Genomic DNA, 6,935 nt, shown 5'->3' with positions numbered 1-6,935 from the left:
AGAGAGAGACAGCATGAGCAGGGGAGGGTCAGAGAGAGAGGGAGACACAGACTCTGAAACAGGCTCCAGGTTCTGAGCTGGCAGTCAGCACAGAGCCCGACGCGGGGCTCGAACTCACGAACCGCGAGATCATGACCCAAGCGAAAGTCGGACGCTTAACCGACTAAGCCACCCAGGAGCCCTGTTTTATAATATTTTAAACCCTCTTTTTTTTTTTGGTCACTTCAACAAAATTTGAACATCTTCACCAGGAGTAGATCCCATCTCAAGAAACTACTTGTCTTTGCTGATGCATAAGAAGCAACTCTTCATCCATTAAAGTTTTATCATGAAATTGCAGTAATTCAAACATAATAATGAAAAAGTTCAAAATATCACAAAAATTATCAAGATGTGACAATAGAGACATGAAGTGAGAAAATGCTATTGGAAAAAATATTGCCAATAAAATTACTGGATGCAGCGTCACCACAAACCTTCAATTTGTAAGAAACACAGTATCTGTGAAGCTCAATATAATGAAGTGCAATAAAAGGAGGTATACCTGTAGTTTATCACATTTCATCAATTTCTGCATTATTAACCATAACAAGCAACAGACACAACAAAATTTTAAGTTTAATCTGCTTTATTGGTATTTTCTTCATCATTATCTTATATCTTATAGACAACACTCAAAAAATAAATCAGTGTGTTTTATAAATAACTAAATCAGAACAATAAAACAATACTAATTTCTGTGGTATAAATACAATCATGCATATTTCAAGCTACCAATGTAAATGCACTGAACACAGAGTTGGGAAGAGATATGCAAGAGCACATCATTATATGGTATTTCACCATATAGATATAATAGACATAGTATACAATGTAGCAAAATAACTAGGAACTGATAAGTTTTCAGCATTGTTTCTGCTTTTAACATAATTTAAAGTTTGTGTAATTTAATTTTTAATGATGGCTGTGTTTAACAATCAGCTCATAAGATATCTAAAGTTTTAACAACTGGCTCTTACGAAAGGGTACAAGCCAGTTTCAGTACACTACTGGCTGGATCTCATGTAAATGTTTCACAAACAAGGAACTAAAACTTAGTAGTACTTTGTTTAGGATCACATTGTAGGTAAACAGTAACCCTGTGATTCAAGCGGGGTATGACTGACTCTAAATTTATACCAAACTTTAATATTAAAATTCATATAAAGATGTTTTTCTTTGCAAATGTTGAAGTGGACACCTGTTTCTGTTGTGCTTTTGACTTCAAAGAATAGACTCTAATCACTTTACATAAGGGGGAGTTTGCTGTGTGGACATAGGGTTTTGGTCAGAAAGCCAGGGACCCATCCACAGAAATCTTTATAGAGGTGCTCTCCTTGGGAAGTAGAAAGCCAGAGCAACCGTGGGGCTGGCCAGTCTTATCTCTTATGGCTATAAAAATCTCTATTTTTCTGTGTACATGTGCTTACTCCATATATAATAACATTATTTCATTGTTTCTGCGTTGCCAATTTCAAAGTCAATAATATTTCTGTAATGTCTCATACTTAATTAGTAATAAAGCCTTCCCTATTAAATTATTTAAAAAAACTTCACTATTCAAATTTCAGGTAACTTATTCATTATCTACTGAATGATAGTATGTGCTAAGGAAACAACAAATAATCCCTATACTTAAGAACCATAAAAATCTAACAATGAAAACAAACTTCATATTAAATAATGGGTTGATCTGTATGGGCTAAAAAGTACAAAGAAACAATCCATTACCAAATGAATGGAAAAGAGCTTTGAACAATAGCTCTTACTTTTTTCTTACCCAATACTTTTTAACATTTTTCTGAATGCCAGTGACTATCCTGATAGCCAGTGAAGATAAAAGTTGTTCACTGGCAGCTACAATAACCCACTGAGGCCAAATTGTTATAATTACTAGTATTCTTTTAAAAAAAAAGTATACCAATTTCTAAGTTTTGGATTCAGCCAATGTAATTATATACCGTTTAGATTCCTTGATCAGATCTATCTACTAAATAGGTTGTGAATGAAGACAGAGTTTTTGCAAATATTAAATAAGCATGTACTGATTATTCATAATTAATAACAAAAGACCGCTTGTCATAAAAATAGTACAATTAGATTCCAATTTAAGTGAACTATAAAAATAAGCTGATTTCAATCATGCTACATAAAATAAATGTAATTTAAAGTCAGTTAGATAGATGGGCATTTTATATACAAGGCAACAAATTTTTAAGTAACTCCTATACTCACGTCCCTCACCATCCTTTCCAAAAAATTCCCCTTTCAGGGGTTTATAAAGCGTACCCAAAGAAATGTACTAAAGAATAGCTTAGTTCTTCTAGCAAGATCTAGTTTTTGTTTGTTTAGAGCAGAAGAGAATAATTTTTTTAATATCCTATTTTAAAAAAAAAACAAGCAATCAAGGTTTTGGGATTTTGAGTAAGATGTAAGCACATGCCATCTGTCTCTCCCACTGAATTCATCTGTAAAACCTAAGCAGAACACATGCAGCAGTTGTTTGAGGGCTCTAAAAAGTAAACAGGAGCAGATAGGTTGCCGGAAAAGACCAGAATTTGAAGTACCAGCAAAGCAGCCATCAGTTTGGCAATTATTTCCTTTTTGATACTGGCCTAGACTCAATGCCACCCCAAAACCCAAAAGTGGGCATCAGTGCAGACAGACTGAGCTCCAAACAGCTTGTAAATCTGACTTGAGTAAAAGAAAAGGGATCTCTTAACACTCAGTGGAGAGACTCTCTCCTTTCTTTGTTCTTTTATCCATTTTCTTACACCGTAGCCTCCAAGAAATTCTGTGGTAGTGGTGGCAATGACAACAGTGAGAATAGGGACCTGCAGAGGCTAAAACACTAAGGGAGGAAAGGATTTCAGCTCAGGTCATGATCTCATAGTTCGTGAGATCAAGGCCCACGTCAGGTTCATGCTGACAGCACAGAGCCTGGTTGGGATTCTCTCTCTCCCTCTCTTTCTGCCCCTCCCCAACTCGAGCTTGTTTTCTCCCTCCCTCCCTCCCAAAACCCCAAAAGGAAACAATCAGATACAAATATAACAAAATATGCATAGATCTGTACCTTGAAAACTATAAACCACTAATGAAACATATTAAAAAAAAAAAAAAAAGACCTAAATAAAGAGACTTACCACAGGTCACAGATTGGAACACTAAACAGTAAAGAGGTCAACTTTTCCTAAATTGATCTATAGATTTAACATACTTCCAAATCAATATGTAAGGAGAATTTTTTTGTACATACAGATGAACTGAGTCTAAAATTTATATGGAAGAGCAAAAGAACTAGAAAAACCATTACATTTCTGAAGAAGAACAGTAAAGTCAGAGAAATCACGGTATCTGACTGTAAGACATCATCAAGACAATTTTCATAGCACAGTACTGGCAAAAAGATAGACAGCAACATAACGCAATGAAACAGGACAGAGTCCAGAAACAGACCCTCAAAAATATGGCCAATTGATCCTTGACAAAGATGCAAAGGCAATTCAAAAGAGAAGGTAGAGTCTAGCAAATCATATTAGAACAAGTGAACATCCATATGGAAGAAAATGAACTGGCCTAAACCTCACACTTTCTATACCAATTAACTCAAATGAGATGACAAAACTAAATGTAAAATTGTAAAACTTTTAGAAGAAAATAAAGGAGAAATGCTTTGTGACCAGATCTTAGAGATGACAGCAAAGTGAAAAAACTGAAAAACTGGACCTCACCAAAAATAAAAACCTTTGCTGTGCAAAAGAACAGTGTTAAAAGAATGACAAGACAAGCCACATACTGGGAGAAATATCTGCAGTCCACATAATCAACAAAGGACTTGTAGGCAGAATACATAAGGAACTTTCAACACTCAACAGGAAAACAGCACAAATAAGAAACACCCAGAAGACTAGGAAACAGAGGTGGCAAATGAAAGGACGCTCAATACAATTAGCCACGAGAGAAATGCAAAATAAACCACAGTGATGAAAATGTTCTAAACTTAAGATTGTGGTGATGCTTGCACAACTCTGAATATCGGAAAACATAGAAATTGTTCACTTTAAACGAGTAATTTTATGTTATATAAATTATAATGAAGACTCAAAACAGAACTACAATGAGACACTAATATACACATATTAGAATGACTAAAATAAAAAAACTGTATAAAGTGTTGGTGAGGATGCAGAACACCTGGAACTCATATGTTGCCAATGGAAACACAAAAGAGTCACTCTGGAAAAACAGTCTGGCAGTTTCTTACAAAGTTAAACACAGACTTATCAATGACCCAGCAATCCCACTCCTTAGTATCTAGAGAAATAAAAAACTTATATTCACACAAAAACCTGTAATAAAAAAGGAATGAATTACTGATACAAGTAACAACTTGTATGAATCTCACAGGACTTACACTGTATGAAAGAAGCCAGTATTAAAAAGTTACATATGTTATTATTCTATTTATATGGCACTATCAAAAAGACAAAACTATACAGATGGGAAATAGGGGTTATGTCTAGGAGGAGAGTGTGATTGCAAAGAGACAACTCAAGGATTCTGAGGTGACAGAACTATTCTGTACCCTGATTGTGGTGGTGACTAAACAGGCTGATACATATATTAAAATTCATAGAACTATACAACACCCCAAAAAAGTAAACCTTACTATATGTTTTAAAGTTTATTTATTTTTGTGAGAGAGAAAGCACAAGCAAGGGAAGGGAGAAAGAGAGAGGGAGACACAGAATCTGAAGCAGACTCCATGCTACGGACTGTCAGCACAGAGCCTGACAGGGGGCTCAAACTCACAAACCATGAGATCATGGCCTGAGCCGAAGTCAGATGCTTAACTCACTGAGCCACCCAGGTGCCCAATCCTTACCGTATGTTAATTTAAAAATAAAATTTAAAATGTCAAGCAATCAAGTATCACTATCAATTTATATTATCACAATTGCTAGAGGCCATTTCCCAGCGAGAAGAGACATGAAACAAAAAGGAAGAAAATAATTTTTATCAAATCATTTGTTTTAGAAAATGCCATTATAAGTTATAACCTGGATTTTCTCCAGTCTTACCAGCCTGTAATATTAGTGATAACTCTCATGTTTAAAACTGGTTGCCCTTACTTGCATAGTATCTCATATCTCCTTTTAGTCACCATTCCCCCTAGACCCCAGTTATTCGTGAGAGGTTTTCTTAACATCCTGTTCCTGTTTTGTTGATGTCTGATTCTTACAGTCACTTAAGGGAAGTACTTCACCATTGCTAATGCTGACTTTCCAAATTTGAAAATCCTTAAAATATAAATAGGTTTCTTTTGTTCTCAATATATGAGACAGGCTAGGTTCCTGCAGAGATGAGGAGGATGCCCTCTCACTACAATTATCTCAGGTTCCTTGAATGTGACATGCTCTCAACTCTAGATCCTGATAAAGGCTCTTCCCTCACCTTTAAAAACTTCCCCACCTTTATCCTAGCTAATTTACCCTCCAAATGTCAGTTAAAACTTTAATGCCTTAGATAACATTCTCTGGCCCTCTCAGATGATGTTAAATTCCCTTATCATATTAGTTTATAGCACTCTGTATTTCTTCTTCACAATGTTTTCATACTTTTAATTACTTATTCAAAATCACTATTGAGTTATACACTCCATGAAGATAGGGCGAATGTCCATTTGTTCACTGCCATGTCTAGTATATGGCAGGCACACATGACTGACTGGTTCCTGTGTATCTTGAGAGGTAATGACCTCTCTATCCCTGAAAGTGTGAAAAGAAGACTGTATGACCATCTCAATAATAATGCAAGAGTGAGTCATGCAAGGGATGGGAGCTAAAACTAGAAGACCTTCAAAATCCTCTGAAACATCTTACTATAGTGTGAATTACAAAATTTCACATGATTAGAATACAACGGAACATACACTAAAACTATTCTGAACAGGGGCACGTGGGTGGCTCAGCCAGTTGAGCATCCAGTTCTTGATTTCGGCTCAGGTCACGATCCCAGGATCATGGGATCAAGCCCCGCATTAGGCTCTACACTGAGTCTGCTTAGGATTCTTTCTCTCCTGCCTCTCTCCCCAGCTGTGCTCTCTTTGAAATTTAAAAAAAAAAAATTAAGACAATAAAAATAAAACTATTCGGAACATAATTTATTCTTTCCTATCTTATTTACGAATCAATTTTTAAAACTACAGTGGCTCACAGTTATTAAGAGTTAAGATAATTAATATAAATAAATGTAATTAATATCATTATATTGTAGACGAAGGTAGTCATTAAGAGGGAGTTCAAGTTAAGACAATGTCAGCAGACCTGCTCTCACCATTTGATCAATCAATAAAATAATAACTATACATAAATCAAAGACTTCAAGCTCTGGTTAGACATAGTATTAGTCCTAAATGTACCTAAAAGATGTTTGAAATATAAATTCTGAAAAATATTTAAAAATTTAAAGGACCAAGCTCAATCTTGTCCGCCCAACTAAATGAACAGATGCTGCCTGTTTTTGTTTGCAATACTTACCATCTCAAAGAATTAATTATTTAGCTAATATTTTCTTTCTTATGAAATCTGGTGTTAATTGGAAATCAGTTTTTCTTAAGTTTAAACAAGTTAAATGTCTAGAGAGAGCCATAATGTAATACCCAAATCTGTTTAAAATCATTTAAAAAGACACTATTTGATCACTTTTCAAATAGACTTGGACTATTAAATACAGAACAGATACATTCTGTCTAACAATATGTATTTCTGAATTCAAGTGGCTTTTTGCAATTCAACATGCATTATTCAATAAAGTCACATTAAAAACATATTAAAGATCAAATCTCCCTTATGAGTGTGAAACTAAATTGCATCTCTGTCATTCCTCACTGGCTC

At 34.9% G+C, this 6,935-nt stretch overlaps 1 protein-coding gene and 1 pseudogene across 1 annotated transcript in view; both read right to left on the bottom strand.

Moving 5' to 3' along the window:
• The window catches only part of XPR1 (xenotropic and polytropic retrovirus receptor 1), a 207,008-nt gene that overhangs the window by 122,623 nt on the left and 77,450 nt on the right, over window positions 1-6,935 (bottom strand). The gene's annotated exons all lie outside the window — the stretch shown is intronic.
• Window positions 1-6,935, bottom strand: part of LOC144230936 (cullin-4A-like) — a 49,516-nt pseudogene that overhangs the window by 30,248 nt on the left and 12,333 nt on the right.

Source organism: Crocuta crocuta, unplaced genomic scaffold (assembly GCF_008692635.1).
Source record: "Crocuta crocuta isolate KB4526 unplaced genomic scaffold, BGI_CrCroc_1.0 scaffold3, whole genome shotgun sequence".
NCBI classification, from domain to species: domain Eukaryota; kingdom Metazoa; phylum Chordata; class Mammalia; order Carnivora; family Hyaenidae; genus Crocuta; species Crocuta crocuta.
Note: the sequence above shows the minus strand (reverse complement) of the source record. Positions and strands in the feature narration are given on the sequence as shown.